This window comes from Thalassophryne amazonica, chromosome 7, assembly GCF_902500255.1.
Source record: "Thalassophryne amazonica chromosome 7, fThaAma1.1, whole genome shotgun sequence".
Lineage (NCBI taxonomy): Eukaryota > Metazoa > Chordata > Actinopteri > Batrachoidiformes > Batrachoididae > Thalassophryne > Thalassophryne amazonica.
The window spans coordinates 42,779,781-42,800,720 of NC_047109.1; the positions used below are offsets into that span (position 1 = coordinate 42,779,781).

Genomic DNA, 20,940 nt, shown 5'->3' on the forward strand with positions numbered 1-20,940 from the left:
AATAAAATATCAGTAAAATAATCAAAACATAATTGGGGTATTCAATGTCATACAACTGTTGTGATTTTTTTAAACAAAATGTAGTTGTCCCACACTATTGCTGTAATTTCCACCACAACACTGTAATGTCCCTAAACAGTTTGTATGAAAGATTGTTTGGGTAGTTTCAATGGAGATAAACAGTGACATCAGAGCACATGTATATAGCGCCAAATCACAACAAACAGTTGCCCCAAGGCACTTTATATTGTAAGGCAATGGTGTGGTGGAAATTACATTTACAAGGCCAATAGTGCCTGTAGTTAAAGAATCACCCATATATATATATATATATATATATATATATATATATATATATATATATATATATATATATATATATATATATATATATATATATATATATATATATATACGAGGTCTGTCCGTAAAGTATAGGTCCTTTTTATTTTTTCAAAAACTATATGGATTTCATTCATATGTTTTTACGTCAGACATGCTTGAACCCTCGTGCGCATGCGTGAGTTTTTCCACGCCTGTCGGTGATGTCATTCGCCTGTGAGCACTCCTTGTGGGAGGAGTCGTCCAGCCCCTCGTCGGAATTCCTTTGTCTGAGAAGTTGCTGAGAGACTGGCGCTTTGTTTGATCAAAATTTTTTCTAAACCTGTGAGACACATCGAAGTGGACATGGTTCGAAAAATTAAGCTGGTTTTCAGTGAAAATTTTAACAGCTGATGAGAGATTTTGAGGTGATTCTGTCGCTTTAAGGACTTTTCACGGTGCGAGACGTCGCGCAGCGCTCTCAGGCGGCGTCATCAGCCTGTTTCAAGCTTAAAACCTCCACATTTCAGGCTCTGTTGATCCAGGACGTCGTGAGAGAACAGAGAAGTTTCAGAAGAAGTCGGTTTCAGCATTTTATCCGGATTTATACATTTAGCATTTATACAGATAATATTCCTCTCCAATGGCGACATAAATAATGTGAAATATTGTACCCATCAGATCTGACACCACGGCGGCTGGCGGGCAGGTGCGCACTCTGTCACATATCACGTCAGAGGCGCAGAGCTGAATGGATCTCACCCCAGTTATTGCTTAATCACATTTAATTCTGTCCAACATTTGACATGGAACTGTTTCGCCATAACAACATATGAAACATGAATCTCACCTCCAGGAATCTTTTACAGCACAGTGCGTTAGGACCCAGGGCCACAACCTGTGGTGGAATGCTGGAAACAATGACACCATAAATAAATCACATGTGATAATCCAACCAGAAATCACGATGGAGAGGAAAAAATAAATAAATTAAAGTTTGCTGGAAAGGCTGTGTCCTTTGACTCTCAGAAAAGTTTTTCTGCATGTGCGCGCACACTCAACAAACCTTTGCTGAGAGGGGTCCTTTGATTCTCAGCTAAACTTGGCTATGCGCACACGTAGCGACTTATTATGAAAACTCACACACACACACATACACACACACACACTGAGTGATCATTTCCTCATGTCAGCAGTTCCACGCACACACATGTACATGAGGTCAGTGAACCTGGGAAAAAGAGGATGAGCATAGGAGTGAGTGAATGGGAGTGGTGACCGCACGGATGGACGCATATGGCGTGAGTCCGATCCATATGTTGGTTGTTCTTTGATGTCAGGTACAGGTCCTGTACAAAGAGAGAACAGAGCGCTGCCTCCCAGTCCATCCGGTGTTTGCCATCCAGACATGTGGACATTGGGTAGTCTTCAGTGCCTTTTATGGCCATCTGACAGCAGTCTGTGTTGTCTGCATATGCTTTGGATGCGATCTGACAGGTGTGCACAAGGAAGTCTGCCTGCATTCTGAAACGGCTGACCACGCCTCTTTTCTCCCGACTGCATCCAGATTATGACCATTTTTGCAGTGTTGAGTTAGTTTCTATACTTGCTTACTCCAATTAAGGGTCACTGAGGGTGGAACCTATCCCAGAAGTCATAGGCCATGAGGCGGGATACACCCTTTACAGCAGGGGTGGCCAAGTTCGGTCCTCGAGAGCCACATTCCTGACACTCTTAGTTGTCTCCCTGCTCCAACACACCTGAATCCAATGAAAGACTCATTAAAAGTCTACTAACGAGTCTTTCATTGGATTCAGGTGTGTTGGAGCAGGGAGACAACTAAGAGTGTCAGGAATGTAGCTCTCGAGGACCGAACTTGGCCACCCCTGCTTTACAGGATGCCAGTCTGTTGCACAGCCACATATAGACAAAGAAACACACGCACACCCACACGCCCATGACATTCTTGCTGTGAGGTAACAGTGCTAACCACCAAGCCACTGTGCTGCCCAGAAGAAGACCAAGCGAGAGAAACTGATGAAGGATGCAAGATAAAGTGGTCCTTTCTTTGTGAAGATGAAAGACTGTTGTTACAGGGAGGAAGGAACAGACACGCTAGTAGGACTGAACATAAGGAAGCAGCAGTGTTTACCTGCAAGGACTCATACCTGGCATTCCAAGCTCATTCCTTTGTTGGATAAAAATGCACATATTGAGGCAAGTCCAAGTTCAAATTGTTATAACAAATGGTTGGAAGTGAAGGATGGGATGTTTTGAGTTGGAATGTCACGAGAACTGAGATTTTCATGTCAAGTCGACAACAAAATGGTGAAAATGTGAGTATATCAGTTTTTCTACTGCATCTGTAGTCTCATCAGGACCTTCAAATCAGTTTAAGCATGGAAAAACAATTGCCACTGTAGCAGAAATGGACTTGCAGCCTGACATCTGTACAATCATGTATGAAGTGTGCATTAGGCAAATCTGACTGTCATGCAGCATCACTTCATGTTCGCGCTGAGTCAGGAACAGCTTACCACAATGTAATGTTATCTTTGGTAGCAAGATGAAAGCTGGCCAAAAGAAATAAAAATAATAATTCAGAGCATTGTTTGATATGACAAGAAAACAGTGTATCTTTTCAGATTTGATTGGCATAGAGGCCACTAAAAGCTTCATTATTTGTAAAGCTCTTACTAACATCTCCTGCCTCACAAAGAGAAGGTCATGGGACCACTTCCCATATAGGACCTTTCTGTGTGGAGTTTGCATGTTCTCCCTGGTGTTTGCATGGATTCCTCTAGGTGCTCTGGCTTCCTCCCACTTCCAAAGACATTCATGTTGAGCCCTGGTCACATGGCACCAGTGGTGTGCACAGATAACCAAAAATTAACTTCGATAACAGATAATCAGATAACTGAAAAGTTAAAACGATAAACCACCCAAAAATGTATCAGAGGTTACAGATAACCGATACCTTCCAGTATTGTCTCTGGTACATTCGCAACTACTAATGAACTGAATTTGAGTTTTAACACCACGATCGCGTCTGGTAGCATCAAAAATGACAACAGACCCAAACAATGAGCCCACAATTCTGTCTTTGAGCATCTTGCCCCCTGCTGGAAGCTCTTGCTTGCTACACAGCTTCCAGCATAGCCACAAGCTGAGAGCAGCCAAAGCCCAGCTCTCTACCCAATCACAATGCTCCAGTCATGTGGAGGTCTTGGAAAATAAAGCAGTGCTGACTTATGGTTTTGAGTTATAAATAACATTAATATAGAATAACTCCATTAATGTCAATTCTGTCATTTGTACAAAGTTAAAATATAACATATATCTTTTAATGTTGAATGATGCACTAATTCTGAAGTTTTGTAACAAACACAGACAGATCACAAAGGATTCTGTGTAAAATGTGCCTCTGTTAAACACTGATTGGTTGAGTCATTCATTATTAAACCAACACGTTAATGTGATGTGTGTCATGTGTTGGTGTTTACAGATAAATGTGCTTTTGTAAAATACTTCCATTTTTTTATTTGTAAAAACAGGCATTTTTACGGAACCCTGGAAATGTCATCGCAAAATGTTTTGCATGTGGAGAGAACGTGCGCTCAATTTATTATATTGTGCTGTGCGCACATTTTATGATGTTGTGCGCACGTTTTATTATATTGTAAAATGTGCATTCAATATTGTCTTGACACATAAATGTTGGCTTTACACTGTGCGATTTTTGTCCCTTTTTCAGACGATTTTTCATTCGTGCGAGAATTTTTTGGACCGAGTTTCAGGATAATCGCGCATCCTGCATCGTGTAGTGTACATGGAGTAACATGCTGTGTTTAACATCTCATGACCACCTCCTGATCGCCAATCGTATGGTCAAATGAAAATCAAACCTGTTTGATATTATTCTGGTCGGCCGCCCTGAGGGTATCCTGCTGCTGAAGAGCTACAAGCATCCATCCGCTCACACTGTGCCTGTGCAAACACTGCAGAGCTGTCTTGTCATGTTTTTTTTTGTTGTTTTGTTTTGTTTTTAAACTTTGATGCCACCCATCGAGAGTTTTTGTTAATGTGTGTGAGAACATAAATCGGGCGCTCTGAACTTTTACACCGTGCGGTTCTGTGGTACAGTTTGAATTGAAACTGAGTACAGTGATTAAAAATATCATAGTGTCTGCCCAGCTTCAGGACAAATACTACTATGAACTGCCATAAACACTACTGGCCAGTAGATGGCAGTAGAGACCATGAAAACCTGCCAAAACAAAATTCCAGGTAATCCGTGTCTGCTACATTAAAGATGCATGGAATTTAACAAATGCAAATACAGTAACAACGTCTATAAACCCAGAGAATATATTTATGAGAGTTTTAGGCACTAGAATTTAATGCTGTTGTCCGTGAAGATAATTAGTCCGATAATGGTTTTTAAAGTTATCTAAAAAGATAACCAGATAACAAAACATTATCTTCGATAATTATCTGTTATCTGATTATCGGAACTGTGCCCACTACTGCACGGCACTAACGAAAGACACCGAAGCCAAAACGAAACAAGAGATCAAGACTTGCGTTGACTTTTGGAGACATTGTTTAACCATAGTCCAGCTTTGTTGCTGTAGCTGGCGCTTTGTCAGAATTTTCAAACTGTTGAAAAATATGAATGAATCCTGACGACAACCTCAACTCATCTGTATACTGTTTTGCTTTCTGTCTTGATGGTTCCTCATCCTTTGAGTAGTTCCAACTTCATCCAACCTCCAGTCTCTCTCTCTCTCTCTCTGTCTCTCTCTCTCTCTCTCTCTCTCTCTCTCCAGCCTCTTAACGTCTCTGCTGCAGCGTACTTGTGCACGCACACGTTGTCAAGACAATGCTACTGCAGGTGGCTATGAACAGCACAGACTCGCTGCAGAAATGATCACACGCTGACGCTTCATTTTGATTTTGTTTTAAAGCATTAAAGTCCCTGTTTGTTTCGTTTTTCTTTTGTTCATTTCAGTTTTGTTTTCGCCTTTTATGTGCTCTGCTCTCACATTCTTTTCAGTGATGGGAGAAGTCCAGGCTCATTTGCCCACTTTTCTCAACGATTTGTGACTTTGTTCAGGTAACCCTGTGTGCCATGCGACTGGGCCATTAGGTGAACTGTAAAATTTAAATTGACCACAATTGTGTGTGTGAATGTGTTTGTCTGTCTATGTGTTGCCCTGCGATAGGCTGGTGTCCTGTCCAGGATGTACTGTTGTGTGGGCCGCCAGAAGAGGAGGTACTGCTGGCCCACCACCAGAGGGCGCCCTGCCTGAAGTGCGGGCTTCAGGCACGAGAGGGCGCAGCCGCCTCACAGGAGCAGCCAGGGTGACAGCTGTCACGCATCACCTGCAACAGCTGTTACCCATCATCTGATCAACAGGGGAATATCAGCAGGACGACGCCTCCACCTCTTTGCCGAGATATCGTTCTACCTGGAAGGTAACGTACCTCAGCTGACTGTTTTGACAGTATTTTTTGTGACTTGTGCATTGTTAGTGTGGACTACTTTTCCAACAAGAGGTGGAGGTAGCATTCCTGCTATACGGATTCCTGGGTGCAAACGCGCCCTCATTTAATTGCTTTTTGTTCCTCGCCAGCAGTACCAGGTCCGACACGCGGAGGCAGTGGCCACCTGGGAGTTCGGGACTTGGCGGTTCCAGTATTCCTGGGGTCTGGTGGCGGAGGAAATCATGTGGTTCCGGTTCTGCTTTGGACAGGCGTCTCCTATCTTCGAGCCTGCCCACACGACATCTTTGTGAATTGACTTTTGTCCATTGTTGTAATCTGTTGTATTTGTTGTGCACATTCACAACAGTAAAGTGTTGTTATTTGACCTACTCCATTGTCCGTTCATTTGCGCCCCCTGTTGTGGGTCCGTGTACCTACACTTTCCCAACAGGATATCTCGGCCAACGTCATGGATCCCGAGGGGCGTCAACCGCCTGTTGAACGGCCAATGGAAGAACAGGGCGCACAGGCGTCCGCAGGAGGAATGATCGTTGAGTTGCAGCGGATCCTCACCGCTTTCACGGCTCGGTTGGATTTAATGACCGAGCAGAACGTCCTCCTTAACCGCAGGGTGGAGGCTCTCGCCGCGCAGGTGGAAGCGCGCCCTCAGGGCGCTGCTGCGGCTCTCCCTCCTGTCGACCCTGTGCGTAACAGTGACATTCCACAGGTCGTTCAACGACCCCTCCCACCTTCCCCTGAAGCATACATAAGCCCTCCAGAGCCGTACGGGGGTTGTGTGGAGACATGCGCGGACTTTCTTATGCAGTGTTCGCTCGTCTTCGCACAACGTCCCGTCATGTACAGCAGGATGAATATGTTAGTTTAAATGAGTCAACACCCCCGAGTCACACTAACTGTCAGAATGCTCGTAGCACGGGCCGGGCGGAGGATTAGCAGCAATCTTCCATTCCAGCTTATTAATTAATCAAAAACCCAGACAGAGCTTTAATTCATTTGAAAGCTTGTCTCTTAGTCTTGTCCATCCAAATTGGAAGTCCCAAAAACCAGTTTTATTTGTTATTATCTATCGTCCACCTGGTCGTTACTGTGACTTTCTCTGTGAATTTTCAGACCTTTTGTCTGACTTAGTGCTTAGCTCAGATAAGATAATTATAGTGGGCGATTTTAACATCCACACAGATGCTGAGAATGACAGCCTCAACACTGCATTTAATCTATTATTAGTGTTGTGTGGGCCGCTGAAGAGGAGGTACTGCTGGCCCACCACCACCAGAGGGCGCCCTGCCTGGAGTGCGGGCTCCAGGCACCAGAGGGCGCTGCCGCCTGATGAGAGCAGCCAGGGTGACAGCTGTCACCCATTACCGGACACAGCTGACTCCACTCAGCACGGAGGTATATCATCAGGACGGCGTCTCCACCTCGATGCCGAGATATCGCCTTAAGATAGAGGTAACAATTCTCTGCTATATTATATTGCCTTTCTGAGCATTGCAGGACAGCTGTCTACTCAAAGATAAGTACTCACCTTCCTGCAGTATTGTGACGTGAGGTGGAGACGGCTTCTCCCCTCTCTGTGTTACTGGGTGCAGCCGCATCCACACCTGTGTGTTTGTTCTCTTGCCAGCAGTACCGGATCCGACGAGCGGAGGCAGTGGCCACCTGGGAATTCGGGACTTGGCGGTTCCAGCACTTCCAGGGTTCGGTGGCAGAGGAAATCTGGGTGGTTCCGGTTTGACTTGGACGGACGTCTCCTACCTTCGAGCCTGCCCACACGACACCAGAGGAATTCGGTTTAACCCCAAATTGTCAATTGTTGTATTGGTTGTGCACGTTCCACAACAGTAAAACCTTGTTATTTACCTTCTCCATTGTCCGTTCATTTGCGCCCCCTGTTGTGGGTCCGTGTTCCTACACTTTCACAACAATTAGACTCTATTGGCTTTGCTCAAAAAGTAAATGAGTCCACCCACCACTTTAATCATATCTTAGATCTTGTTCTGACTTATGGTATGGAAATAGAAGACTTAACAGTATTCCCTGAAAACTCCTTTCTGTCTGATCATTTCTTAATAACATTTACATTTACTCTGATGGACTACCCAGCAGTAGGGAATAAGTTTCATTACACTAGAAGTCTTTCAGAAAGCGCTGTAACTAGGTTTAAGGATATGATTCCTTCTTTATGTTCTCTAATGCCATATAACAACACAGTGCAGAGTAGCTACCTAAACTCTGTAAGGGAGATAGAGTATCTCGTCAATAGTTTTACATCCTCATTGAAGACAACTTTGGATGCTGTAGCTCCTCTGAAAAAGAGCTTTAAATCAGAAGTGTCTGACTCCGTGGTATAACTCACAAACTCGTAGCTTAAAGCAGATAACCCGTAAGTTGGAGAGGAAATGGCGTCTCACTAATTTAGAAGATCTTCACTTAGCCTGCAAAAAGAGTCTGTTGCTCTATAAAAAAGCCCTCCGTAAAGCTAGGACATCTTTCTACTCATCACTAATTGAAGAAAATAAGAACAACCCCAGGTTTCTTTTCAGCACTGTAGCCAGGCTGACAAAGAGTCAGAGCTCTATTGAGCTGAGTATTCCATTAACTTTAACTAGTAATGACTTCATGACTTTCTTTGCTAACAAAATTTTAACTATTAGAGAAAAAATTACTCATAACCATCCCAAAGACGTATCGTTATCTTTGGCTGCTTTCAGTGATGCCGGTATTTGGTTAGACTCTTTCTCTCCGATTGTTCTGTCTGAGTTATTTTCATTAGTTACTTCATCCAAACCATCAACATGTTTATTAGACCCCATTCCTTCCAGGCTGCTCAAGGAAGCCCTACCATTATTTAATGCTTCGATCTTAAATATGATCAATCTATCTTTGTTAGTTGGCTATGTACCACAGGCTTTTAAGGTGGCAGTAATTAAACCATTACTTAAAAAGCCATCACTTGACCCAGCTATCTTAGCTAATTATAGGCCAATCTCCAACCTTCCTTTTCTCTCAAAAATTCTTGAAAGGGTAGTTGTAAAACAGCTAACTGATCATCTGCAGAGGAATGGTCTATTTGAAGAGTTTCAGTCAGGTTTTAGAATTCATCATAGTACAGAAACAGCATTAGTGAAGGTTACAAATGATCTTCTTATGGCCTCGGACAGTGGACTCATCTCTGTGCTTGTTCTGTTAGACCTCAGTGCTGCTTTTGATACTGTTGACCATAAAATTTTATTACAGAGATTAGAGTATGCCATAGGTATTAAAGGCACTGCGCTGCGGTGGTTTGAATCATATTTGTCTAATAGATTACAATTTGTTCATGTAAATGGGGAATCTTCTTCACAGACTAAAGTTAATTATGGAGTTCCACAAGGTTCTGTGCTAGGACCAATTTTATTCACTTTATATATGCTTCCCTTAGGCAGTATTATTAGACGGTATTGCTTAAATTTTCATTGTTACGCAGATGATACCCAGCTTTATCTATCCATGAAGCCAGAGGACACACACCAATTAGCTAAACTGCAGGATTGTCTTACAGACATAAAGACATGGATGACCTCTAATTTCCTGCTTTTAAACTCAGATAAAACTGAAGTTATTGTACTTGGCCCCACAAATCTTAGAAACATGGTGTCTAACCAGATCCTAACTCTGGATTGCATTACCCTGACCTCTAGTAATACTGTGAGCAATCTTGGAGTCATTTTTGATCAGGATATGTCATTCAAAGCGCATATTAAACAAATATGTAGGACTGCTTTTTTGCATTTACGCAATATCTCTAAAATCAGAAAGGTCTTGTCTCAGAGTGATGCTGAAAAACTAATTCATGCATTTATTTCCTCTAGGCTGGACTATTGTAATTCATTATTATCAGGTTGTCCTAAAAGTTCCCTAAAAAGCCTTCAGTTAATTCAAAATGCTGCAGCTAGAGTACTGACGGGGACTAGAAGGAGAGAGCATATATCACCCATATTGGCCTCTCTTCATTGGCTTCCTGTTAATTCTAGAATAGAATTTAAAATTCTTCTTCTTACTTATAAGGTTTTGAATAATCAGGTCCCATCTTATCTTAGGGACCTCGTAGTACCATATCACCCCAATAGAGCGCTTCGCTCTCAGACTGCAGGCTTACTTGTAGTTCCTAGGGTTTGTAAGAGTAGAATGGGAGGCAGAGCCTTCAGCTTTCAGGCTCCTCTCCTGTGGAACCAGCTCCCAATTCAGATCAGGGAGACAGACACCCTCTCTACTTTTAAGATTAGGCTTAAAACTTTCCTTTTTGCTAAAGCTTATAGTTAGGGCTGGATCAGGTGACCCTGAACCATCCCTTAGTTATGCTGCTATAGACGTAGACTGCTGGGGGGTTCCCATGATGCACTGTTTCTTTCTCTTTTTGCTCTGTATGCACCACTCTGCATTTAATCATTAGTGATCGATCTCTGCTCCCCTCCACAGCATGTCTTTTTCCTGGTTCTCTCCCTCAGCCCCAACCAGTCCCAGCAGAAGACTGCCCCTCCCTGAGCCTGGTTCTGCTGGAGGTTTCTTCCTGTTAAAAGGGAGTTTTTCCTTCCCACTGTAGCCAAGTGCTTGCTCACAGGGGGTCGTTTTGACCGTTGGGGTTTTACATAATTATTGTATGGCCTTGCCTTACAATATAAAGCGCCTTGGGGCAACTGTTTGTTGTGATTTGGCGCTATATAAAAAAATTGATTGATTGATTGATTGATGTACGCGACTGATGCTAGTAAGATAGCTTATGTAATTAATCTGCTTCGCGGCAAGGCACGTGCTTGGGCTACAGCGCTTTGGGAGCAAAATTCACGGCTCATTCTGACATATGATGGGTTTGTGAGGGAGTTCAGAACAGTGTTCGATCACCCAAATAGAGGAGAGACCGCTTCAGCCGTGCTGCTGTTAATGAGACAGGGGCGCCGGAGCGCAGCTGCTTATGCAGTCGACTTCCGCATCGCAGCTGCGAGGTCCGGCTGGAATAACACTGCCCTCCGCGCCGCCTTCGTAAACGGACTGTCGTTGGTCCTGAAGGAGCTCCTGGTGGCCAAGGACGAACTGCGGGATTTAGACGGGCTTATTGATCTCGTTATACGATTAGACAATCGGTTAGAGGAACGCCGTCGGGAGCGAGGCGAAGGACGTGACCGGATACGCGCCGCCCCTCTCCCTTCCGGGTTCGAAAAGGGGCCGCCCTCCCCACGCTCCACAGCTGCAGCGCTTTGTGGGGCAACAGCTCCCCCTGTTGACGTTGTTAGGGAAACGCACAGGGCCAAAATGGGGAGGCTGATCCGTGGAGAGTGTTTTCTCTGCAGCTCAACAGAGCACACACAGAGAGACTGCCCCAAACGGCCAAAACGTCAACACTCCCCCTTAGAGACTGGGCTAAGGGGAGGTCAAGACATTCAAGTGAGACACACACAAATTGCCACACGACTCCCAGTCACAATCCTGAGCGGGGATTTAACCCTTCAAGCCCGAGCAGTGGTGGACACGGGGTCAGAAGGGAATCTGCTAGACAGCAGATGGGCAAAGGAGGTAGGGCTCCCTCTGGTGGCGCTTCCTACGCCACTGCAGGTGCGGGCACTAGATGGCACCCTCCTCCCTTTACTCACACACAAGACACAACCAGTAACTCTGGTGGTGTCTGGAAACCACCGGGAGGAGATTGAGTTTTTTGTAACTCCTTCTACCTCCCGCGTGATTTTGGACATCCCATGGATGTTAAAGCAGAATCCCCGGATCGATTGGCTGTCTGGGGTGGTGGTTCAGTGGAGCGAAACCTGCCATCGGGTGTGTTTAGGATCCTCGGTTCCTCCCGGTTCCCAGGCTAAGGAGGAGGTCAAAGTCCCTCCCAATCTGACGGCAGTGCCGGTTGAGTACCACGATCTTGCTGACGTCTTCAGCAAGGATCTGGCACTCACCCTTCCCCCGCACCGTCCGTACGATTGTGCCATTGATTTGGTTCCAGGCGCTGAGTTCCCGTCCAGCAGGCTGTACAACCTCTCACGACCTGAGCGCGAATCAATGGAGACCTACATCCGGGACTCATTAGCTGCCGGGCTGATCCGGAACTCCACCTCCCCGATGGGGGCAGGTTTCTTTTTTGTGGGCAAGAAAGATGGCGGACTTCGTCCATGTATTGATTACAGGGGGCTGAATGAGATTACGGTTCGCAACCGATACCCATTGCCATTATTAGATTCCGTGTTCACCCCCCTGCATGGAGCCAAAATCTTTACTAAGCTGGATCTTAGAAATGCGTATCACCTGGTTTGGATCCGGAAGGGAGAAGAATGGAAGACGGCATTCGACACCCCATTAGGTCACTTTGAGTACCTGGTCATGCCGTTCGGCCTCACAAACGCCCCCGCGACGTTCCAAGCATTAGTTAATGATGTCTTGCGGGATTTCCTGCACCGATTCTTCTTCCTATATCTAGACGATATACTCATCTTTTCCCCGGATCCTGAGACTCATGTCCGGCATGTACGTCAGGTCCTGCTGCGGTTGTTGGAGAACCGGCTGTTTGTGAAGGGCGAGAAGTGTGAGTTTCACCGCACATCTTTGTCCTTCCTGGGGTTTATCATCTCCCCCAACTCCGTCGCTCCTGATCCGGCCAAGGTTGCGGCGGTGAGAGACTGGCCCCAACCCACTAGCCGTAGGAAGCTGCAACAGTTCCTCGGCTTTGCAAATTTCTACAGGAGGTTCATTAAGGGCTACAGTCAGGTAGTTAGCCCCCTGACAGCCCTGACCTCACCAAAAGTCCCCTTCACCTGGTCGGATCGTTGCGATGCCGCGTTCAAGGAGTTGAAACGGCGCTTCTCGTCTGCACCCGTTCTGGTGCAGCCCGATCCTAGTCGCCAGTTAGTGGTTGAAGTGGACGCCTCGGACTCAGGGATAGGAGCTGTGCTTTCCCAGAGCGGGAAGACCGATAAGGTCCTTCACCCGTGTGCCTATTTTTCCCGCAGGTTGACCCCGGCCGAACGGAACTATGACGTCGGCAATCGAGAACTCCTTGCGGTGAAAGAGGCTCTTGAAGAGTGGAGACATCTGTTGGAGGGAACGTCCGTGCCATTCACGGTTTTCACTGACCACCGGAACCTGGAGTATATCAGGACCACCAAGCGGCTGAACCCCAGGCAAGCCCGCTGGTCACTGTTCTTTGGCCGTTTTGACTTCCGGATCACCTACCGTCCCGGGACCAAAAACCAGAAATCGGATGCCTTGTCCCGGGTACATGAAGATGAAGTCAAAGCGGAGTTGTCGGATGCACCGGAACCCATCATCCCGGAGTCCACTATCGTGGCCACCCTCACCTGGGACGTAGAGAGAACCGTCCGGGAGGCCCTGGCATGAAGCCCGGACCCCAGAACTGGGCCGAAGAACAAACAATACGTCCCACCAGAAGCTAGGGCTGCAGTCCTGGACTTCTGTCACGGCTCCAAGCTCTCCTGTCATCCAGGGGTGCGAAGAACCGTGGCAGTTGTCCGGCAGCGCTTCTGGTGGGCGTCCCTAGAGGCCGACGTCCGGGATTATATCCAGGCCTGCACCACCTGCACCAGGGGCAAGGCTGACCATCGCAGGGCACCAGGCCTACTCCAGCCGCTGCCTGTGCCTCATCGCCCCTGGTCCCACATGGGCCTGGATTTTGTCACGGGCCTCCCGCCGTCCTAGGGCAACACCACCATCCTCACGATAGTGGACCGGCTCCCAACAGCCCAGGAGACAGCGGACCTCCTGGTCCACCACGTCGTCCGGCTGCATGGGATTCCAACAGACATCGTCTCCGATTGCGGTCCCCAGTTCTCCTCGCAAGTCTGGAGGAGCTTCTGCCGGGAACTGGGGGCCACGGTGAGTCTCTCGTCCGGGTACCACCCTCAGACCAACGGGCAAGCAGAACGGGTAAACCAGGAGGTGGAACAGGCTTTGCGCTGCATGACTGCCGCGCACCCGGCGGCCTGGAGTACCCATTTGGCCTGGATCGAGTATGCTCATAACAGCCAGGTGTCTTCAGCCACCGGCCTCTCCCCTTTTGAGGTATGTCTGGGGTATCAGCCCCCGTTGTTTCCGGTGGTTGAGGGAGAGGTTGGTGTGCCCTCGGTCCAGGCCCACCTACGGAAGTGCCGTCGGGTGTGGCGTGCTGCCCGTTCTGCTTTGCTAAAGGCCTGGACGAGGGCAAAAGCCCATGCAGACCGTCGGCGGGCCCCGGCCCCTGCGTATCGGCCAGGGCAGGGGTGGTTATCCACAAAGGACATTCCCCTCAAGGTGGACTCCCCCAAGCTACAGGACCGTTACATCGGCCCATTTAAGATCCTTAAGGTCATCAGTCCAGCCGCGGTGAGGCTTCAGCTTCCGGCCTCACTGCGGATCCATCCTGTGTTTCACGTGTCCCGGATAAAACCACATCACACCTCACCCCTCTGTACTCCGTGTCCGGCACCGCCTCCTGCCCGGATCATCGATGGCGAGCCGGCTTGGACTGTACGTCGGCTTTTGGATGTCCGTAGGATGGGCCGGGGCTTCCAGTATTTGGTGGACTGGGAGGGGTACGGCCCCGAAGAACGCTCCTGGGTGAAGATGAGCTTCATCCTGGACCCGGCCCTCCTGGCCGATTTCTACCGCCGCCACCCGGACAAGCCTGGTCGGGTGCCAGGAGGCGCCCGTTGAGGGGGGGGTCCTGTTGTGTGGGCCGCCAGAAGAGGAGGTACTGCTGGCCCACCACCAGAGGGCGCCCTGCCTGAAGTGCAGGCTTCAGGCACGAGAGGGCGCAGCCGCCTCACAGGAGCAGCCAGGGTGACAGCTGTCACGCATCACCTGCAACAGCTGTTACCCATCATCTGATCAACAGGGGAATATCAGCAGGACGACGCCTCCACCTCTTTGCCGAGATATCGTTCTACCTGGAAGGTAACGTACCTCAGCTGACTGTTTTGACAGTATTTTTTGTGACTTGTGCGTTGTTAGTGTGGACTACTTTTCCAATGAGAGGTGGAGGTAGCATTCCTGCTATACGGATTCCTGGGTGCAAACGCGCCCTCATTTAATTGGTTTTTGTTCCTCGCCAGCAGTACCAGGTCCGACACGCGGAGGCAGTGGCCACCTGGGAGTTCGGGACTTGGCGGTTCCAGTATTCCTGGGGTCTGGTGGCGGAGGAAATCGTGTGGTTCCGGTTCTGCTTTGGACAGGCGTCTCCTATCTTCGAGCCTGCCCACACGACATCTTTGTGAATTGACTTTTGTCCATTGTTGTAATCTGTTGTATTTGTTGTGCACATTCACAACAGTAAAGTGTTGTTATTTGACCTACTCCATTGTCCGTTCATTTGCGCCCCCTGTTGTGGGTCCGTGTACCTACACTTTCCCAACATGTACCCTGCCTCACACCGTATCCCATATGGAAAAGAAATAGAAAAAACATCCAAGAAGTTACATCGTTTCCAGTAATAAACATTATATTTGACATGTGCTGTGCTTATATGTCTCAGTTTGATATTACACATATCTACTAAGGATTCTGTATGTGGAATTGCTGTCATATATTGTTCTTGTAAGTTCCCAATTCATATAAGTCACACATTGTACAAATTTACTAAGGATCTTATATCTGGTTTGACTGTCACATGTATTACTTACAAGTTCCAGATACAATAGATACAAACTTCATAAAATTTATGTATATCTTTTCCATATGGTATGACTGCTGGGATAGGCTCCAATATCCTTTTTTTCTGGAAAAAATATAGGATTCTAATCTCTATTGGTTAAACTAAAGCAACAAGACCCCATGATATGCTTGTGCTAGCATCATGGAGTTGAAGAAACATGGGAGATCTTAAATTGTGACTGTACATGTTAAAATAATAATGTAAAAGGACAATGAAGAGAGAACCAACAGATATAATTGTGCAACACAGGCCTCTCCAGAGGAGATGCTGTACAGAAAAAAATCAGGGCAAATTTGACATGTAGGATTTGCTGGATATCAGTTGGTTAGAGGTAAGACAGCACTCACATCGGTCTGCTAATATTATTGCTGATTGTGGTTGCTTCATTTTTGCTAATTTTGTTCCTATGAGTCAGTGGGGTGACTACGTATTTGTCATAGCTTTATTAAATGCATATTTTCTTGTTGTAAGTAAGAAATTCTGTGTTGTTAGTTTCCATCAAAAGTAGGCCTCAAAGAGCCAGTCCCATCATTTTTTTATTGAGCTATCATCACAAAATTAATCACATTTTGTGACGCTTTTTTTTTTTTTTTTTTTTTTTTTACTATTTCGAACCCTATCCCTTCCCCGAAGCCCAACCATAACATAACTGTCTCCCTTCTCCTAACCTTAATCATAACACCCACAGACCCCCCAGCATCACCCCACATTTTGTGACACCATCACGAAATCAAATTGTGCTACGATCATGAAAAGTGCCACATTTTTGTGACAGTAGTACAATTTAATTTTGTGATGGCATTATGAACTAATACATTAATTTAATTTTCATGATGCCATCACAAAATTTCCTTACATTGGCTGGCATAGAGCACACTTGCTACATTTGCTGTAAAATCCACCAAAATAAGTACTGTACTATGGCATTAAATAAGGGACAAATATTTTGTTAATGTGAAAAAAGGAAACTGACAGTTGAAGTTGTGATGTCAAACCATAAAAAAGAACAAAATATTAAATAAAATTAGGTGAATTCAAAATAATTTCAGTTTAAATAAAATTTTGATTGCATTCTTGACCTTTATTTAATGGTAACTTTTTAAATTTTCACTTTTCACATATTTTGATAATTTGGGTCTTGCTTCTCCGATTGCAGAATTTTTGATTTCTGTTTAAAATCCTATATTTTTTACAGCTTCAAATAGTGTTTTTGATTTTCAATTTTTTTTTTCACTTCCCAGTCTTTTAGTCACATTCAGATCATATTTACATTTTCAGACTTTTGACTTTGATATGGCTTGATGAGCATGGTATTCACCCTATTGACATATCCCATAATCCCTTGCGCACCAGAGAGTTGCTGCAGTCAAACAACATAGCAAATCCACAGGATGACAATTGTAAATGAATATTGTACTACAAAAAATGTATTTTTTTTTTTTTTTTTTTTGCTTTTCATCACGTTAATAAGAGACTGCTGCATGATACCCTGAAAACTTGCTAAAACAATTATAACGAATAATCCATGTCTGCTACATTTAATCTGCGTGGAATTTAATAAACGCAAACTGAATTTCAGACATATTATATATATTAGTCTGGAACAAAGAGGACAAACAGTGTTGTAAAGAACAATAATCAAGACGTTAAAGAGCAAACTTCACTTCCCCCCCAGAACGATATGATCAGGAAGCGAGCGTAGCTCACAGCAACTCCCATTGAAAATAACGGAGAGACAGCATGTGATTCTCGCATGTTTACATAAAACAAATGCAATAACAATGTCTATAAACCCAGAGAATATATTCGTGAGAGTTTTAGGCACAATATAAAAATAGTTTTATGTTGCGATGTTAATGCTGTTGTCCGTGTGCAACGGTTAAAGTGCAGCGTGATCAGAGCATCTCAATGCAGTTCTCAATGTTACTGAGATCTTGCAGCGTGACGACCTCTTCGATGTTTTGCGGGATTTGAAACGTCAATAGGGCGAATGGCATTACCATGATGTGGAATAATGAGTGACAGCCATAGACATGTTAATGTTTTTTTATTATTATTATTATTATTATTTCCTCTGTCAAAAATGGTTTTCATTGTACCACTCCTACATAGATGCTTTCACCTTGTGTCTCTCTGATAGTGGGGTGACATGAACAGTCAGATATATAAAGGGGAAAGACACCTGTGGTCCTTCAATGCTGTCCTTTGCTCTTTATCGACCTTGTCAATGAATCAAAGCTGTGCTTTTCAGAATTTTGGAAAGTCAGCCACTTCTGGGAAGTGTCACCATTGTGCCACATTTTGAGCTGGAGATAACTGTTCTCAGTGCCATTCACTGGAGTCCCAGACCCTTAGAACATTATTGATTGAAGAGGGTTGTCAGTAATTAGTCTAGTTCAGCTGGATCAAGTTACTGATCCGGTTTGGAGATTTGTGGACGTGGTAACTAAAGGGCAAATACATTACAATGGCTAAGATTTATTTATTTATTTTTTCTTATTATTAATTCTTATTATTACATTATATTATGTAAGTTTAATCTCAGGCCCCCAATATTTATCTTATTGCTTTTGAATATACATTATGACAAATGAACCATTGACTTTGCATCAACTGATAGAAAACTTTATAATCTTGAAGAAAATCAGTTGCCTTCAACTTTTCCCATTTTCACATTCAGCAATAATGATGTGATTTATTAGTTTTTATAATAATAATAATAATAATAATGCATTTGCAAAAATCTAAAGGGAAAAAAATCACATTGTCATTTCAGGGTGTTATGTGAAGAATTTGAAAGAAAACAAAAATTTCATCCATTTTGGAATAAGACCATAACATAAAATGTGGAAAATGTCAAGCTGTTTAGAAATCCCTTCTCTTTCTTAGTCTTCACTGAGCTCCTTGGACTTTTGCATTGTGGGTTAGTAGTGTGGCCCTCTACAGTATGCCAAAAATAAAAATGTGACTTTTTTAAGGTGCTTCCTGACAAAATTGTTCTTCTTGATGAGAAAGTATTACTATTAAATTACTATTGCAAACCAGCAATAGTCATGTACCTGTTCACAAATGAAATACAAATTGAAACACCAATCCTTTTTCTTTTAAATGACCATACGGGAGAGATTAAAAAAAGTATTACATGTCATTGTCCACCTATTGGTGAAAACAAACAGTCAGGGGGAGTGGCTTTAGTTCCGATTTTCTTCACCTCCGGGAACTGATGTTGATGCCACTCAACAACTCGCAGCAGGTATTGGTGCTGCTGTTCATCCTTCATTAGAATCTGATTGTAATCCTGGGTAAGTGCAACTCTTCGCTTAGCAAAATCATTGACAGCAGCAATGTTATCCAGGACCTGCTGTGACGAGTGGAATGATGGTCATCCTCCCACTCTGAGGAGTCCTTGATGAGGAAGTCCATATTGATGTTGCATGCCTCAAAAATGTAACCTGAGGTAGATGTAACAAAATCTGCCACTAATGCAACTAATGAACTAATGTATCCAGTCCATAACTCAAAATGTCACTTGCACCTCACAAAAAATAGGAGCCATGTGGCAATGGTTAATATTTTTCAAATCTCATGAAAGTCTATTTTTACCCCTAAAGGGACCAAAAAAATGAAGGCGCACCTTGAAAAAGTTGAAGTTTATTTTTCAGGACCACCCTAAGGGCTCCTTAACACATAGCACAAATAAGTAGGAATCAGGGTGAATCATGACAAAACAGCCTGAATGAACGAACCCCGAAAACATCAAGCTGGCATCGGGAGGAACACAATGCGAGCAGCTGAAGTGTTGGAGCCACATTGCGTAGCTGCTGTGGAAAAAAAAAACAAAAATACATGCCACTCGTGGGATTCGAACCTGCAATTTACAAAAGCTCTGATTAACAGATGGAAAGTTTACCACTGCGCTGCCATCACTGTCTTATAACAGGAGCATAAAATGCCTAAAATCAACAAAGAGATAAATGTATTTTAAAAAAGAGAAATTAGACGATGTAGATGAAGATGAAGTTTTTGTCATCTTTAATTACGGCGAAAAAGGCACCATATTAACTGACAAAATGGCATGTGTTACAGCATATTTTTGGTGATTTGTCACACCGTTGGCTTGTAATCTTGCAGCGTGCCGTTTACAGGATACATGTGTCCTGTCAGACAGACATGACATTCAGATCACCTGCTGCGTGACCACATGATCTGATGGTCTGTTTCACCTGGGAGCCTTGCTCGCTGCAGCCCATCACCAAAGTGATATGTTTTTATGTATGTCCATGTGAGGACAGCAAGCAGACACAAGGCCATGTCTGTCAAAACACAGTATGTGTTCCTCAGCTGTGACATCCAGAACCAGAGATCTCAACATCTGCTGCTGTCGGTGGCCACGCCCCCGTTTGTTCAGCACAAAGACACACACTTTGTTATGTGATAATTTCTTTTTAGTTATTTTGTTATGTAATTGTGTATGTAGTTATTGTAGTACTTATTTATATAGCTGTTCTGGTGGTGGCCTCTGTGTTTTTAATGTGCCATGTGTGCACTGAGACATCATTTGCAGCTGTCAGTGAGTCTCTGGCTGGCGATCAGCTGGGAGGTGGCTCACCATGCTGTGTGTGCTCAGATGTGGCTGGCTAGTCCCCATCTGTACATACATATCAGCATTCCATGCAAGTGTGCCCCGGCAACCCACATGTGTTGCGGAGGGGGGATGGGGGGAGCATGCGAAACACATGCACGCCACATGTGTTCTGGGGAGGGGGGAGCGCAACACGCATGCTTTGCAATGCCACACTCACGGGGGCACTTAGACATATTTCACATCCAGCTTGAGAGTGGTCGTCTGCTCACTATTTTCATGCTAAGAGCACAAATCAGTTGTAGTCAATCATGATCATGATCACTAAAAATGAGTTATTTGGCCTTGTCATATGAAAAGACATTGTAGAACCTTCAGCACAACTTATTAAAAGATTTAAACATTCAAATATATTTACATAAATATCAAATTTATTAATATTTAATATTAATAAACTTAAATATTAACATATTTAGGTATATGTACATATACACTCAACAAAAATATAAACGCAACACTTTTGGTTTTGCTCCCATTTTGTATGAGATGAACTCAAAGATCTAAAACTTTTTCCACATACACAATATCACCATTTCCCTCAAATATTGTTCACAAACCAGTCTAAATCTTTGATAGTGAGCACTTCTCCTTTGCTGAGATAATCCATCCCACCTCACAGGTGTGCCATATCAAGATGCTGATTAGACACCATGATTAGTGCACAGGTGTGCCTTAGACTGCCCACAATAAAAGGCCACTCTGAAAGGTGCAGTTTTGTTTTATTGGGGGGGATACCAGTCAGTATCTGGTGTGACCACCATTTGCCTCATGCAGTGCAACACATCTCCTT

General features: G+C 44.5%; 1 long non-coding RNA gene across 1 annotated transcript; it reads left to right on the top strand.

The window, feature by feature from the left end:
- The first annotated feature begins 738 nt into the window (after positions 1-738).
- On the top strand, positions 739-18,829 carry LOC117513276. Its single transcript, XR_004561532.1, has 3 exons — positions 739-749; positions 11,711-11,720; positions 18,704-18,829. It is a non-coding gene; the product is annotated as an uncharacterized LOC117513276 (long non-coding RNA).
- Positions 18,830-20,940: the final 2,111 nt, after the last annotated feature.